This window comes from Choristoneura fumiferana, chromosome 14 (assembly GCF_025370935.1).
Source record: "Choristoneura fumiferana chromosome 14, NRCan_CFum_1, whole genome shotgun sequence".
Classification (NCBI taxonomy): Eukaryota; Metazoa; Arthropoda; class Insecta; order Lepidoptera; family Tortricidae; genus Choristoneura; species Choristoneura fumiferana.
Window position 1 is genome coordinate 6,109,923 of NC_133485.1, and position 17,718 is coordinate 6,127,640.

At 38.2% G+C, this 17,718-nt stretch overlaps 1 protein-coding gene across 4 annotated transcripts in view; it reads right to left on the reverse strand.

The window, feature by feature from the left end:
• Pde8 (phosphodiesterase 8) overlaps window positions 1-17,718 on the reverse strand; it is a 314,310-nt gene that overhangs the window by 36,410 nt on the left and 260,182 nt on the right. The window contains exon 1 of one of the 4 annotated variants that reach the window (XM_074097327.1): window positions 6,000-6,056. The exons of the other annotated variants lie outside the window; for them this stretch is intronic. The gene's annotated coding sequence lies outside the window, so the exon portion shown is untranslated. Of the gene's footprint in view, window positions 1-5,999; window positions 6,057-17,718 lie in introns of those variants that run through there. 4 annotated transcript variants of the gene reach the window in all.

The window sequence follows — 17,718 nt, forward strand, 5'->3', positions numbered from 1 at the left end:
TAAATGGTGGCCCATTTAGCGGTTAATTTTATTTCTCTTACGCTTCGTAGAAGCAAGAAAGAAAAGATAACTTTATTTATTCAAGCCTGGAGTAGGTTTCCCATGAGACTGGCCTGCTGTTAAAGTCGGAGGCATTTCTAGTAAAACTTTGCAAACCAAGTACTTACTTAGTATATGTATGGAAATGTAGGATAAAGCTATCAAAAAATTTGAAACCTTGGATAAACTTGTAAAAGCAAAGTTTTGCGAACAAGTGTAAAAAATGCAAGGGTTTTAACGTCTAGATACATTATATTGAAAGTAGACTTGTATGCTAAACGATATACCTACCTAATAATCTAAACTGAAGTCCGTTATATTGTCCCTTGTATTGTCCTCGTTGTATTGCTTGATTGATCTAATTAAATAGGTAGGTAGGTATTTAATTTTATCCGAAACACTAAGTATAAATGATTGGTAAGAATGTGAATATGGTAATAATTATGTGTAACCTTTTTTTTGTACACATATTTATCATTTGTATTTAAAGAAAGAACTAACTCGCGTTTCACGTTAATTATTTTTACTAAATTTATTTAAGTAAGTACACGCCGTAGAAAATAACAGCGCAGTCATTGCTTATAACAAGACATGGCATTGACACATTGATTTTAAAACCGACAAGAAAATATACATGAGCAGAATTCTCTTGAAAACTGAAGTGTGATACCTCGAAGCAAATTTGACGTGACCCTCAGCGGCAACCCACATCAGTCACATCTTTGTCACACTTTCAATATACCTACTTTGAAACAGGGTTGATTGCATTAAACAGGATTCCGATTTCATTAACTCATGTGTCCGATATTTTGGATGGATGGGCTGGTCAAAGATGGAAGGATCAGTCATGGTGTGGGTAATGATTACATTGGGAATTTTGTTGATGTCGCAAGGGCCTATGTGGTGCAGTGTACTGTGGGGACTAGGCTGTATACCGCTGGCAGGTTAGATTGACTTTATTGATAGTATTTTTTTATATTGTGTGATTCTAGAATTAGATTTTAAAAGACGATTGTCAGCGGTACACGTCGGCCGGAGCGCAGATTGCTCCCGACGGCCATGCGACGGCCTGAAGGGCTGGATCTATCTTTCTAATGTAATATTATAAGAAGAATAAATCAAGATACTGAAGAAATATCCTTTTTATTTAATGAAGTTTAAAGCCACGCGCGTAGATTCCACGTACCTAAGCTTATACCAAGTTACACACCCCCAGTACCTACCTATCTATGGGTTCTTATACTGGGCCTAAATACTTATGTATGTACACTATGAATATCAATAAAACGCCGATTTTTGTTTGTACCTTTATTGCGCGCTTTACATGAGCAGAGTAGCCTGTATGTGTGGCTACTAGTAAAACACATCACTGGACTCTTAGGCCACATAGGTAGAAGTAAAGTGAGAGAAGCGTGAGTTATGTTTCGGATAAAGCTCCTCGTAGTTAGATTATTATCACTCATGTCATATCAAAAAAAATTGGTTACTCGGTAGGAATCAAGGTGTTTCGACTTCACACCACTAGTTCCCTTGTTTTTTTTTTACATATAACTGACTGTGTGTGTGTTGCCAGTGATGACATACGGATCTGAGATGTGAGCGCTAACGATGGGCCTCATGAGGCAGATCAAAGTCACTCAGAGGCTATGGAGAATTGGAGAGGGCTATGCTCGGGGTTTCTCTGCGGGATAGAATCAGAAATGATTGTATCCGTATAATGATCTTTAGAGTGTAAATAGTAAAATAACAAGTTTTTAAATTATGCAAAACCGGACACGCAGCGCGGACAAGGACTATGACAGCACTCTCGATATTCTTTTGTTTTCTTTCCGCGCTGCATGCTTTCCAATTTTATTAGTGGCCAATTGCTAGACAGCGTGGTATACAAACTCTTTATTTAAACTTTGTACATGCGTCGTCTACAATCCGCCCCCTAGTGCTAGAAGAGCACTATATCACCCCCGTGGGGACAGTAAGGCGACGCGTGTGACGACCTGTCGCAGCAGCCCTGAGCGTGTGTGCACGACTACTATTCGAACGTTATCATCGCGACTTGTATGAGCTGCGCTTTCTGCACCGTAACGCCAAAAACCACGGTCCAACTTGGGTTTGATTAGCAGTTCATATTCACCCTCTCTTAGAGCCTCGTCTTCTTTTTCGCGGTTTCTCCTGCGCAGGAGTGTATGCTTGTTTTTGAAGAGTAACCTACTTCCCATCCATCACGAGCTGACTCATCTAAAACTTTTAATGCAGGTAAGTGCGCCTTATTATCACGACAAGCAGTAGACACTCCTTTAATATCTACCGAAAAGGAATGCTGTACTAGTTTATCTATTTCGTGAATATCGGACGTAGAGCTGTCGATCCAGAATCGGCGTGAGTGGTATGAAAAACATTGTGACTTACATGTGGCGCGGTAGAGCGAGCGCGACCACAGTAGCCGTGGATGGACCACCCTAGCATGCAGCGAGTTGCGTACGGCGAATTTCGGTCGCCGTGAATTATTTGGAGCGGCGCTATTAGAAAATATTATCTTCGCCGATTAGTAGCCGCGGCACTACACGCTCTTTGCACACGATATCTTTGACAGTTGACAACTGAGGATCAGAAATGTTGTTCACAAAAGATAAATTTTGTATAGGCAAACTTAACTTAGACACTTTACGTAAACATAATTTACGATAGTTATTGTCTCGTCCCGCTATATCGGCGCACACCTTGGGCGCATCTGATTGACAGACCTCAAGGCCGAACGCATCAATGAACTTAATATCACTGGCACTTTCACACTTCAAACCTAACTTGTCAGCTAAGTCACTATCAATAATAGAGACAGACGCGGCGTCATCAAGTAGCGCGTACGTTTGCACCACACCTCGGGGTCCGCGGAGGGTCACAGCAACCACTTTTAACATAACGTCGCCTTCCGGTGCTGACTTGACGTCCTCTGGCACTGCGACATGAGCTACGGTAGCGTCAGCTGCGGAGGCAGCACGCGGCGGCTCGCACAGCTCGGGCGCGGGCTCCATGGTGGCAGACATCGATTCGTCATACGAGTACACAGGTTCACGTGACTGTCCAGAGGTTGTATTTTTCCAATGTAGAAGGCGATGATGAGGTTGGCGGCAATGTTCCAAGTCACAAACTGGGGCAGAACATGTGCTGATGTCATGGTGCGTTATTAGACAACGCGAACATAATTTTTGAGCCTTTACGTACCTCCATCTGTCTCTACGCATGGCGCGTTTAAATGTTCGACAGTCGGTAAAGCATGCTTCGGCCTTTTTACAAAAGTTACATGTCATAACATCTGGTTCGGCGCTTACCGTAACAAGTATGGGTCGAGCAGGGTTTGGATAGCAGTCACTAGCTCGCTTGACAGGATTGTCTACGGGTAGCGGCCTCTTGAATTCATGCGGTTGATAAAGTGTACCCGCGATTGAAACTTTTTCAGCCTCTCTCTTCAAAAATTCAGCCAGTAAACTAACTTTGGCTCCCCGGCGCGCAGCCGATCGTACGCAAAGTCGGTCCACTTTCCTAGTAATGTACTAGGCAGCTTTGATGTTATAGCTGATGCAAGCTCTGGGTTGCGGAGATGGTCGTCTTGTTTCAGTGCGCGAATTGTTGCCAAGCAATTATTTACCTTCATGGCGAAGTTAATAAGGTCATATTGATAAAAGCAGGCAAGGGAGGCAATTTGCGTAGTTTTGCTGTAAGGTTAATAATAATCAATTCTGACTGACCGAATTTTAGCTCTAAAGCTTCCATGACGGCTGCGGGCGATGTATTGCCGATTAGCAAATCGGTGACAGCTTCCCTAGCATCGCCTCGTAGAGCTCGTCGAAGCCGAGACAGGTTTTCATTTTCTGAGAAACTGCAAGTCAACACAGACTCGTCATACGCATTCTTGAAATGGAGCCACTCAACGCAGTCGCCACTGAACAAAGGCAGGTCACGCGGCATGGCTAAGCGACTTAGTAATCGTTCTTCACGTTGAGAAGATGATTGATCCATCATGTCTTTGATTGCATGAGCCAACTGTAGTATGTCTGTGGCTTGTGCAGGCGCTGCACGGTCGGAAGAGTGCGCGACCGGCTCATGCTGCACAGGCAAGGGAGACATATTTACCGTTGATTATCTAACCAATTATAGGGCTCGTGGTTCTCGCTGTGGCTGTGACTGATAAAGTCGTCCTCCCTATCAGACTCGGGCGTCGAGGCGAGCTAAGTCGGCCGCGAGTCGTTTGTCGATGAGGTCCTTCTCGATGCGCGCCTTTTCCTCGGCTGCCTTTAACTCTAATTCCTTCCGCCTTGCTACCGACGATGCTGATGACTTTTTCGACTTACTTGAGCGAACATCGGAGGAAGGTGGCTGGACAAATGTAGAATCACAAGGAAGTGGCCGATGTGTAGATGGAACATCGCCGAGCGAAGCTGTTTCTCCTGCAGCCAGCTCGCGGCAACGTTGCCGTGTCATAGGTGGTGGTGGCGTGTTGAACATTATGTCACTATTTACACTGAATTTAAACTATGAAAAAACTATTGCACTGGTTTTAATTAATTTATTCGGTTCGATGTACCAAAATTGTAGACTGTATAATGATCTTTAGAGTGTAAATTAGTAAAATAAAACAAGTTTTTAATAATTATGCAAAACGGACACGCAGCGCGGACAAGGACTATGACAGCACTCTCGATATTCTTTTGTTTTCTTTCCGCGCTGCATGCTTTCCAATTTTATTAGTGGCCAATTGCTAGACAGCGTTGGTATACAAACTCTTTATTCAAACTTTGTACATGCGTCGTCTACAATGATTATATCCGTAGTAGATAGAACTAAGTTTAAGGACATAGCCCGAAGAATTGCGAAACTGAAGTGGCAGTGGGCGGGGCACATTGCCGCAGGACTGATGGCCGATGGGGTCAGAAGGTTCTCGAATGGCGTCCGCGGACCGGGAGATGAACTATCGGTAGGCCTCCAATAAGATGGAACGACGACCTGGTTAAGATCGCGGGATCGCGGTGGATGCGGAAAGCACAAGATCGGTCTGAGTGGAGAGCCTTGGGGGGGCCTATGTCCAGCAGTGGACGTCTTTCGGCTGACATGATGATAACTGACCCGTGATTGACCCCTATCTCACCTGTTGATGCTTGTCTACTGATTTTAGCAGCGTTTAGGGTGTCACTAACGCGATGATTCTATCTATAGATCTTTTTTTCTGTTCCTTTTTTTCTTTAATTGTATACTGTAGTTTTAAGTATTTTATTTGTAATTATTTATTTAAAAAAAATGACTTTCTGGAAGTTTCTTGCGGCGCATTCTTCTTGGCAATGATGGTCTTTCCGAAAGCGATGGTAGTTTAAAAAATCACGTGTAAAAGTGCCCATTGCGGCCTATTTACTGAATGATTTCAATTTGAATGTGAATTTGAATTATAGACGTACCTATCTAAAGAACCTATCGACCAGAGTTTTAAAAGTATGTTTATTTCAGATTTTCACCTATTCCCTGCGCAGGATTATTGATTTTCTTTAAACATACTTTCTTTCTGTAATGTCGTTGGTAATATACTTCGCGAAGTTGAAAACTTCTACCAATTTCCAGGGGATATACGGACTAAGTTGATAAGTAAGTATACTTTTATTTTATTTCAAGGAAAAAATATATATCTAGATACATTTCTTTACAAAATTGTCTATAAAAAGATTTAGAAATATCCTCGTCTACGGTACCTTACATTTATAAGAAAAAATTAAAGAAAGAAAGAATTCAATGAATGATTGTGCTCTTTAAAGAAATCTGTCATAAAATGATCCGATTTTTTTTGGTTAAAAAATAACTTTCTTAAACTATTATAGTGATAATCAAATATGTACCTACTACCAACATTTTGTAAAACTTCTGTATCATTTGCTTGAGTTGCAGTACCTCGAGTCGTAATAATTTGGAATTCGACTTACCTCTTCTTGACAACTGCTATGAGAATTATGTGTTGAGTGTTCTTTGTTCCTCGTATTGCTCTGTAACAAAATAAAAACAAAATAATATAAAAATATAACAAGGTTTTTTTTAAATTTATTTTTCAAACTGGCTTCGTTCAGTTACATTAGCCCATAGGGCAAATCATTAAGTACCTAACAGAAAAAAGCATGCTCACGATATTCCTCATGAAACCAAAGCTATAGTAGGTATTTTTTTGGTCAGTAACATATCAAATTTCCCAGTTTTGGCCTGAGACTGCGAGTTTCATTGCAAAATACTAACTAAGCATTAATATCCTTTGCGGATTAACTTACTACCATAGTAAAGTTCATCATCATCATCATCATCATCATCATCATCATCCTAGCTTATATACGTCCCACGCTGGCCACAGACCTCTCAGAATGAGAGGGCTTAAGCTGTAAGTAGTACCTACGCGGGCCGAGTGTAGATTGGCAACTTCTCAAAATAATTGAATTGCTTCACATGTTTCTCCAGGTTTTCTAACGGTATTTTCCTTCACCGTAAAGCTCGTTGCATATCTCAAATGTAATTTCGGACATGAATTTAGAGAAGCTCGGAGGTGCGATCCGGGCTTGAACCCACGATCCTCAGCTTGAGAGGCCATAGGGTCAAAATCACTAGTCCTCCACGTCCACGGCTTTACAAACCAAGTTAAAACAAATGAGAAGCCATAAGGGACGTAGCGATGAAGATGAAATGACGATTCAAAACATCAAGGTGATTTGAAGAGATGGAACTAACTCGTTTCCGTTCACACATGTTTGAAAATATAAATAAAGTGTTTGGATTTAATTAACAAACTGATTGGCCGATAATTCAATAATAACACTTCATTTCGTTTATCAAGATTGTGATGATTGAACGTTCTGATATGTGAACTTTGTGAAATACGACAGTAATAGTACATTGTATCTTAAGGGCGGTAAATAAGGAATTACGAACGAGCGTCTATTAGAAGCCCGAAGTCAAAGACTGAGGGCTTTAATGAGTCGATGTTCGTAATTCTAGTACCGCCCTTAAGACACAATGTACTATTACTGTCGTAGTAGTATCTTAGGCCTCTAGGTTGGCAACGCATCTGCGATCACCCCGGTATTGCAGATGTTTATGTGTGGTGGTGATCTCTTACCATCAGGAGACCCACTTGCTCGTTTGCCATCCAGTCAAATAAAAAAAACAACTTCAAAAAATGGCATTTGCAATAACACACATAGAAAAGCCTTGAACAGAAAAGTTACTTTTCTGAAGGAGAGGTGTGAAAAGAATATTGGAGTTGCCTTACATTTGTAGTTCACCCTTAAAAGAGCGGAAATCTCATTGCAAAGGTACAAAACGAAGGTGGTAGGAAGCCCTCGGGTTCAACGTTGCGTATGTAATTCGCTTTGGACACGAGTACCGGGGGATTATGTTATAGTATGTGGTTTCAGCGAAAACGTAATCTTGGGGAGTATACTACGAAATTCGAAGTTCTTATTATACCGATCCTCTCACTCTTGTATTAAATAATATAAGCGTCAGCGGGACGGCAAGATACGAAGTTCGAATTTAGCTCTTCGTAGGGCCTCTGTCTGCGGTGAGTGTAAGAAGTTGAAGTGCGTTCTTGCAAGAAGAAAACGAGAACTAAAGTAGGGCTAACTTAATATATAGATCACATTTGACACTTCATTACAATTCAACAACGTAGTTTCTTGCTGGATTCTTTGCACAGAGGTTTTCCGAACCGGTTGTAGATTTTTCTTTGACCTTCATAAGTATAGTCTAAATTGAATGAGTTTGATTTTGACTTTGCAAACAATATTATTATTTGTTTAGAAACTTTTATCTAACTTCACAAGTATGTCTTGTGTATGTTGTTGTGTGGGCCAATCAACTTTTTTACCAACACTAATCTGTCCGCGACATTTTTCAAACAATTGCAGATTTTTGCAAGTAAACATGTTTTTTCTGTTCAACCTATTAAACCGTGAAATATCTTGTTGGAAGTACGATTTTTTGGTAACGCCAGAGACAATTTTGGTAACGCAGGAGACGCCCAAAGTGTCGGTAAAATAGTTGATTGGCGCGTATGTCGGCGTCTTGGCGGCCGGTGGCCGGTGCAGGCGAAACACGTCACGACTTGCACACATTCGCATTCGCAAAATATTCGCATCGTTTTATGTGAATGCGAATGTTTAAAATGATGCGAATACGGTAAGTATTTGACTTTTTGATATATGTTTTATAAATTAAAACTACACAATGCCTGTCATCGAATAGAAAAACAATTTTTAAGCTACCTTTACAAATAACAAAGTTATAAAGATTTGAAATTCAAGATTAGACAGAGAAAGACATACTGGCATGTGACGTCACACGCCAGTACCGCCATACTTGCTGAATAGAGAAAAGCGTTTAAGAAAGAGACAGGTATATAGATTTTTCAAAAATCACTATAAATCCAATTTTCAACCGATTTAAATTTTCTCTTCGCTAAACACTATCTGTTTATCTATATTTTCATAATAATATTAAGATATGGCAAAGTCAGGAGTTGTCAAATACCGTAGTATTCGCATATGCGAATGCGAATACAAATATTCGTGACATCCCTAGTTGTAATAAAACTTCGAAGAAATAAACATCGTTGTTTAGTAATTTTTCCATTTAATATTGTTACAAAACGAATCATCTGTCAAAATTGGTATTCCTTGAACAGTTTTTCTATAAAATAATAAAAATTGTAATGAACTGGTCACGAAAACAAACGATAATACTAGAACTAAATGTTCCATGAAACCTTTTCGATGAAATGATATTCGATGTAAAGTTTGTTGGTAAAACAAGGGACACCCAAATCTTATACTTGTCAATTCAGGTGAGCAACTCACCAAATATACGAGTAGGTATTTTCGTTGTTTTGTAACGTCCCTGCTTTTTTTATTAAAAGTAACAACCCAAAAAAGCTTATAATTCCGGGACCATTAACAGGAATTAAGGTAAAAGGTGCCCCCCCCCCCACTTACGAAACACAGGACATTTTATTCTCAGTCCTTGTGATTTTATTTCACTTTTTTCGTATGTTGAATTGATGTAATTGTAATGGAAAGCTCGCAAACTCCGAAGAATCTTTGAATTTATTATTGCTTTTTTGTCCTTAATTGAAGCAACGGTAAAACTCTGCAAAAAAGGGTTCTAAATAAAATAACCTTTATCCTTGAACCCCGGAGACCCCGCACGTTGAATTTTTACACTTTATTATACTTTATAATTAATGACCGAGTGTTTTACCATACATTTTAACGTGGAGTTTATGAAATGATTAATTAGAATGCGGTGTAAAGGAGTGTGTGCTTGTATGGAGCTTACGAAATATTAATTTCACTTGGTTATGTTGTAATTCCGTTGTACCCGCGTCCTTACCTACTGCTAACTGCTTTGCTCCTCGTTTTCTCACGCATAAACATTTTGGGCGAATGTATTAAATTACTAAGATTATAATTCAACACTGTAAGTATACATCTAAAGTGATACCTACATAAACATCAGCTTTTAATCTTCGTTGAATAAAAATTGTAAAAGTTTTCAAGACTTTACAATTAAAACGCGAAGCTTATAACTTATCTCTGCTGATACATTTCGAAAATAGTTGTCTTGTTGAAAATCAGAAGAAAAGTTTCTTAGTACTTTGATACTCATAGTACTGTAACAATAATAGGTAGCCAACAATATTTCATGTATTTATTATTTAAAATCACTAACGAATAACTAAGGCGAGCTCTTGAGTTTTCAGAGCTTTCTATTACTATTAAAATAGCTAAAGTTCATGCTTAAAATCTGCGAATAATAAATGAAGTTGTAGGTATATTGTAATGTCTAAATTAAGGTTTAAAAAAAAACAAGATTCAAGCCTATACCTTGATATTTTATTCGGTGAAATTATTAATTAAAGAAAGAAAGAATGAAACATTTATTCACTATTCGCAAAAACTTACAGCACATGAAGTATATACAGGATGAAAAAAAAAAACAAATAAAAAAGCAAGTCTGCGAAATCGCGAAACGGTCCCAGCTCAGCATATTGTTGGCCGAGCAGGCCAAAAATTAGTACTTATAACACGAAGTTCTTTTTATCGTGTAATTTATACCTACATTCGTTTAGGGTGAGTTTATCTTTTATCATGTAAAATGTCTAAACTTCTGACAAAATTTCATTATACCAAATGTTTTTTTTATATATTTTGTCCTTTATTGTTAATAAACTATACCTATAAAACAGTACCGTGACTGACTGACTGACTGACAGACAACGCACAGCCTAAACTACTGGTGCTAGAGACTTCAAGTTCAAAGCATTTGGCATTCATGTATCTCGAGTATTGTAGAGGTGCACTAAAGAAAGATTTTTCGAAATTCCCACGGGATAGGAAAATATCTAAACTTTTTTCGTTTCTTTGTTTGTAGTTGAATCTCTGCAACTATTGAGCCGATTTTAAAAATTATGTCACCGTTAGTAAGCTAAACTATCCTTGATTGACATAGGTTACTTTTTATCCGGGATAATGCAAAATTCCCTCGGGATAGAAATAAATCAATTCAATTTAGGAGCTGATTTAAAAAAAATCTTACATACTATGTGATATGACTATCCGCAAATGACAAAGGCTACTTTTTCTTCGGGAAATTACAAAATTCCCATGGGATAGAAAAAACTGAAAAAATAAATGAATGAATGAATGAACTGAATTCAACTTCGGGGCTGATTTAAAAAATTCTTTCACCAATAGAGCTATACTTTCCTCAATAGTAAGACTATTCTTCTTCGGGAAAATGCAAAATTCCCAAGGGATAGAAATAAGTGAATTCAACTTCGGGTCTGATTTTAAGTTATTTCACCAAAAGTAAGCTACAGTATTCCTGATTGACGTAGGATGCTTTTTCCGGGAAAATTAAAAATTCCGCGGATAGAAATAAGTAAATTCATCTTTGGCATTGCTTGACCGTAGAAGTTTCTATGTGTTATTATTGGCAGATTAGGTATCTTAAATAAATAAAATACTTCCCAAAGTTACTATTCCACGGGGACGAAGTCGCGGGCAAAAGCTAGTATTTTATATAAGTAATACCCAACGGATAGTGAGGATGGATGAAACACCGATATGTACCAAAAATTTTACAAAAATAAAAATACCGAATCTTGCATTTTATTCCCCATTCCCCTTTTATTTAACATGTCAATCCTAAACCGTATGACGAGTTTCCCTACAAAATGAATTTCATACATTCATCCAATAACATGGCACATTATGGTTGTCATCACGTTATCACGGGGGGTAAAATTGGTTGCTTGTAAAGTATACGCTCAGTCTCGTAATTAGCAGCTGCCGCAGACCGCAAAGCTTTTACCAGCGATGCCTTCTAATACTCAGCTTTGCAGCTGTAACATGGCTCTATGTATTATCACGATGTTGGTAAACGTGGATTTTGAGAGAAGTTTTTACTTTAAATTTGTACAATGTGAGCTTTATAGTTAAATAAAAAAAGGTTTATTATTTATTGCATTTCAGTTTTTTTTTGTCTAAACACTTCAAAGCTCGGCAAGAGAAAGACGCTAAGAAAACAACTGAATAAAATAATGGTTACCCGTCAATACAGGGGGGGCTAATACGAAATTCGAACATCGAAGTTCGTATCTTACCGTCCCTCTCACTCTCGTACCGATCGAGGACGAAGAACTTACTACTGGCCAGGGAAACAATTTCATTCAAAATATAAAAGGATGGGGAAGACAATCAATAAGCGGATTGTTTGCGTGGAAACTTCAATTTTATCTATAGAAAATAATATTGCACAGCGTAAAGCTGCTTACATACAATGTACGAGCACGTTGAGATCCTATTGTATAATTTTGTGAAAGGCCGTGGAATATCAGAATATCAATATGGGAGACAGGGTAGGAGAATGGCTTGCACTTCTTTGAAGTCGCGGAGAATAATGCTTGCAATAAATTCTGCGATTCACTACTGTTTGGGTTGGTTTTTACCTCTACGTTCATAGTTCTCTCTTGAATTGAATCCAGTTCACTATGTGTTACTGTATAAAGTTAGTAGTGTACCTATGTTAGTTATTTCCATTGCTTTTAAACTTTAGTTGGTAAATTTATGATATCTAAAGATTTTGTTTTGTTACATTGACAAGATTGCAATATTAATTGAACACTTTGTTAAGTCAATGTGTGCAAATTACTTTCGCATTTTTCCTTTCAAATTAGTGTACCTAATTCTCTATAGGCAGTAGAAGTTATTGTTATTGTAAACTAAGGAGTTGTAAACTTAAGGAGGACAAGAAGTTTTTAAGGGTGACACTCTTTCCCGCCCCGGATAACACCAACATGGAAATACCGACCCTGTTTTTGTGGACTTGCCCATAAAACTGACAGGAGCTTCTATGGGCGTGTACACGAAAAACAGGGTCGGTATTTCCATCCCGGTATTATCCGGGCCGGGAAAGAGTGTCACCCGTTTTTAAGATTTTGTAGTAACTTGCTAACTTTCTTTCTCGATGAAGTACTGGCCACTTTTATAATTAAAAAAGTTCAGTTGCTATATATAACTTTCATAATTGGCCAGCACTATAAATGGAAGTCAAAAAGTTTCACGTTTTCGTCATCTAAGTACAATACGTTTAATTTGGTACATTCCTGGGTAAAAAAAAACATATTCTAAATAAATAAATACTCGTAAATATCGTGGGACACTTGACACCAATTGACCTAGTCCCAAACTAATCAAAGCTTATACTATGGATACTAGGCATCGGAAAAACATAGTTATATAGATAAATACATACTTAAATACATATTAAACATCCAAGACCCTAAAACATTTCGTATTATTCATACAAATATCTGCCCCGACTGGGAATCGAACCCGGGACCTCAAGTTTCGTAGTCAGGTTCTCAAACCACTTTGCCATCCGGTCCTCTATTTAGTCCATCGGTAAGATTATCAGAAAATATTGGTGACGCGTATGTTTTCTTTTATCAATTAAACAAAAAAATGACAAATATGAAGCGCGTCAAAGTTCGGGAGGGGGCGGGTCCATGATGTGACTTCCTAGTAAAAAGTGTACGTGTGTTAGTAGGAGGAACTTTAAACGGCTATATCTTCATGATTTTTTGTGTAATGAGGGTTTTGACGGAGGCGAAATATCGCTAGGTGGCGTTAGTATCGTGAGGTTCGTTTGAAGTTTGACGACGTTTGCTTGCGATTTTAGTTATTTTTCATCACACTTGCTCGTAAACAGTGTCGTAACATGCAGGCTACCTTGGTTGCAACCCCCAAATAAAACCCTCGACCTTAATGTGCTTGTCATGAAACCCGTGATCGGTAAATGAGTCATTGCCTGTACTAATTTTCATGTCATGAAGCCCAAGGTCGGTAAGTGAGTTTGTTACTGCATGGTGTGCTGCTGCTCCGTGCACGCGCTGCACACGCACGCCATGCACATGCTGCGGATTGCCAAGAGCGCAATCAGCGGTATCGGCAATTTTTGATAAAATATTAGTTTTTCTTTTACAAATATACAATTTTACTCGCAAATGTGATGAAAAACATGGTATGTCGCACGGGCGGTACTAGAATTACGAACATCGACTCATTAAAGCCCTCAGTCTTCGACTTCGGGCTTCTAATAGACTCTCGTTCGTAATTCCTTATTTACCGCCCTTAAGACACAATGTACTATAAACAAACGTCAAACGGACCTCACGATACTAACGCCATCTAGCGATATTTCGCCTCTGTGAAAACCCTCATTGAAGAAGAAAAAATACGTGTCCGATATTTTTTTCAATCTAATTTAGCTGGCGGATCTATTATATATTTTAAGGAATGTAGCCTATCATAAACGCTCTACTTTATAAGTCTGTATTTATGTATACTCACATGCAACAGGTACTTGTATATATACGAGTATAACGTCATATAAAACTTGTGAAGAGTTAGACGCATCAGCGCAACTTGCCATGCGGGCACATAGATGAACTTTAAGCGAGGGTTTCGAGCTCAGCATCATAATGACGAGTTTTGCAATTTTAAGAGGGCTGGAATTGTTCTCTGAACTTTGTCTTTATGCTTAACAATAAAGTCTACTTACTATATTTATAATAATGAAACTACTTATACAGTATTTGTTGGGGATTCATTTATAGTGTTATTTATTATTTGTATTTTTAGGAGTTAGGGTGACGCTGCGTGATTAATATTTGGGCGAGTAAGCAGAGCTTTGCTGGTACTATAGAATCTTATCACAATAAATTATTTGATTTAATTTGGAATGCTTATCAAAAGGACATAAACATACGATGGCCCTAGAAATCATGTTCTTGACTGTACAACGATTCTGTGAAAGGATGCATCTCTATGAGTTACCAGATAGCTCTATGTTTTCTCTTTTTCATTCACAATACAATCTTCACATTATCAAATAGACAGAGTTTTGTACAAATGAAAGTTCATTTAGCGTTAATTAACAAGAGGGTTATATATTGTGAAATATAAAATATTGTGTACGTCTGTTTGTACTGCTCTTAATGGAAACGTCCCCCAGTCCCCGAATGATTCAAAATTAATGGACGAGATACAAATTGATGGACCTTTACCTGAGTCCTTATGAAGTGAATCGGCTCGCAAATATTTAAATTCCTAGATTGCGGATTTCCAAACTTAATATTTTTTATAATTAATGTTAATGTCCCAGTGTTTGATATGCCAATGCTCAATAAATGACACCCTGCTGTCAACTTTATTACTAAAGACGTAAATTAAAAACTATTGGGACAGTGGCGAGCACTCGAACGTTTACCTTACTACAATTCATGAGACATCACATACATAAGTCTCCGTAACATAATGAAATATTGATTTAATTATCTAAGTACCGTTTCGGCCACATTACAGGGCCGTGGTCAGGAGAAGACTGAGATTTTACAAATTTTTTTCAGTGATTGTTTTTTAAGCATATACAGAAGAACAGAGTGAAGCGAGCTGTCAAGTAGGTAGATACTTGAAGTTATTCTACAACCGTATTTATTTATGTGCAAGATTATTACCTGTATTACCTATATGCTGAGTGCGGCTCATTTCACTCTATTCGACACTATTGTTGTAAGTAGACAGGGAGCAAATTGTTTTCTGTATTTTTGTCGTTCATTTTGTGTTATTTTTGTTTGCGTGTGAGTCGAATTTCTCTCTCTCTCTTTTCTTTTGTTTTAATGAACACTACCTACTGATGTGTCATTAGGTAACCCACGTCTAAGACGTCGATAAAGATAAAAAAAAAAAACATTAATTAGGTAATGCTACAAAGCGCTAGCCTATAACACATTGAGTTGGTTAGGGTTGGTTATAATCACGTTTCCAGAATCGCCTGTAAAGTCACCAACTCGCTTCCAATGACTTCATTTCATTCAAGTTGAAAGCAATAATGGGATTTGGCAACGTCGCCCGGAGTCTCGCTAGACAATGGTCGGCAACTCTGCTCCCATTTAATGTCTGACGAGACTGTTCTTGATTTCAATTGTCTAATAACGAATCTTAGTCTCACTCAGGCGCTAATAGCGAAGTAAAGATGACTTAAATTCGCTTTAAAATATTTGAAATATTTTTGATCAGACTAGAATAGTTATTTTCAATATAAAAAAATTGATGTTGAATTCGTGATGTTTTAAGACCAAATCCTTAACGATCGTGTTTATCGGAATATCTATCAAGAAATAGTCATACTGAAGAATGTCGACATCAATTTAACATTGAACGCTGTCGTAGAATTTGAATTAGTGATTTATGTACATGTTAAATGTAGTTTTAATCTTTTTAACTGCTATTATAGTATGAAAAAATCTATATAATAATTCATAAACATTTCGACTTTTAACTTCTACGTAATAGTGTTCATTTTTCAACAGTCAATTATTTCGACTTATCGGGTTTGACCATGAAACCCTCGAATTCCTGTTAATATAATCATGTAGGTACAACACAAAGAAACTCGCCTTCGCCTTTCATTGCACGTAAAAAACCGCGTCAAAATCAAGTCAATGACATCAAATTTTGATGGCGTCAAACCAACGCCATCTGGCGTGGAATTGGCGTCAAACTTACAACACCCCTCTTTTTGCACCGGGGGTTAAAAAGGAAAGATGAACTTTCTAACTTATCTTAAAGTGGAATCACTTTTCAAATAGAGATCACATAGATTGAGCACCGCTAACGTCCGGTAATGTGGCCACAATTTGTAGGCAGTTCGCTTCACTTCATCAACTCATCACGCGTTTAGCTCGTGGTAAATTACGCGGAAAAGTTCACGTCACAAATCGCTGCTTGATTTATGATTTATTAAACCGGAGTTGGAAAGGGTTAACCTTTCGTAACGAGAAAAAAACCTTCTAATTATTCGTCCTAAATGATAATAATTTTCCCAATAAAAATTTAAGAAAAGTCTCTTGTCTCATTTGAAAACTAGTCATCAGAAATAGATGAAATTTTGTAAGTATGGACTAGACGTAATTATCTATGCCTGTGGTTTTTCAGATTTTCATATAAATGTGTAATATCAGAATTACAGGAGCTCAAAAGTCGACAAAAAAAGATGTCAACTTTGCACGAGAATTACAGACTAATAAAGCATTTTTACAAAAATCGAAAAAAACCACAGGCATAGAAAATATAATGAATATCTTGATTGTAAAATATCATTGATTTCTGTGCTATACTTTTCATATAATATGAGGACAACGAAACCCAAAATTCAACCGCCCAAATCTTGAAAAGCCTACAGCTATCTCGATATAAATTACGGACGTCGTTGCGGAAGGCATGGGGGGGGACGGCTGCGAGCGCTTATGTCACGAGCGATAAAGACAGCAATATCTCAAACGAATACCTAACGCGGCCACGTGGCCGGCAGGGAAACTTCTCCTAAGGTAGAAAAAAACCTTAGAAAAACCTTAAATTAAGACCTAATCTGTGCTTAATCTTATGAAAAAAACGAAGAAGGAAGACGAAGCGTTGGTAGGCCTCTGACCTGGTGGACTGACGACATCGCGAGAGTTGTGGATAACTGTTGGATGCAAATGGGCAGTTGTAGTTAATTGTGGCGTTCTAAGGCAGGCGTTTTCAACCTTTTAGTTTTAACGGCGCACTTTTCGTTCATCAAAGTATCACCACGGCACACCAATAAAAAATAGCCAAGTACCTAAAGGGTTCCGCACAGTATACCCATAATATTAAAATATAACGGACAGCGAAGGCTTATTAATTAAAGTCTCGTTGACACCTTTTGTACGAATCGCATACATTTCGCGGCGATCGCGGCACTGCTGGCGTGTCGCGGAACACCGGTTGAAAACCTCTGTTCGGGGAAGGTCTTTGTTCAACAGTGGACATCCTTTGGTTGATGATGATAATGATTATGAACGCTATGAAGTGTTTGAGTTGAGTGAGCTGAGGTGAAAATGCGACCCAAGAGCACCAGTCTATTGGCATATTGTAGGCATTGTCAGAAAACTCAGACGTTGTTATGTCTACTGTTGGCAATGACGTCAAAAAACTTAAACAACCAACGCAAGCCCGACATTAAAGCAGTCTATAAAAAAGCGGTAACAACGCGTAACTGCCGTTTTATGAATTCAGTTCC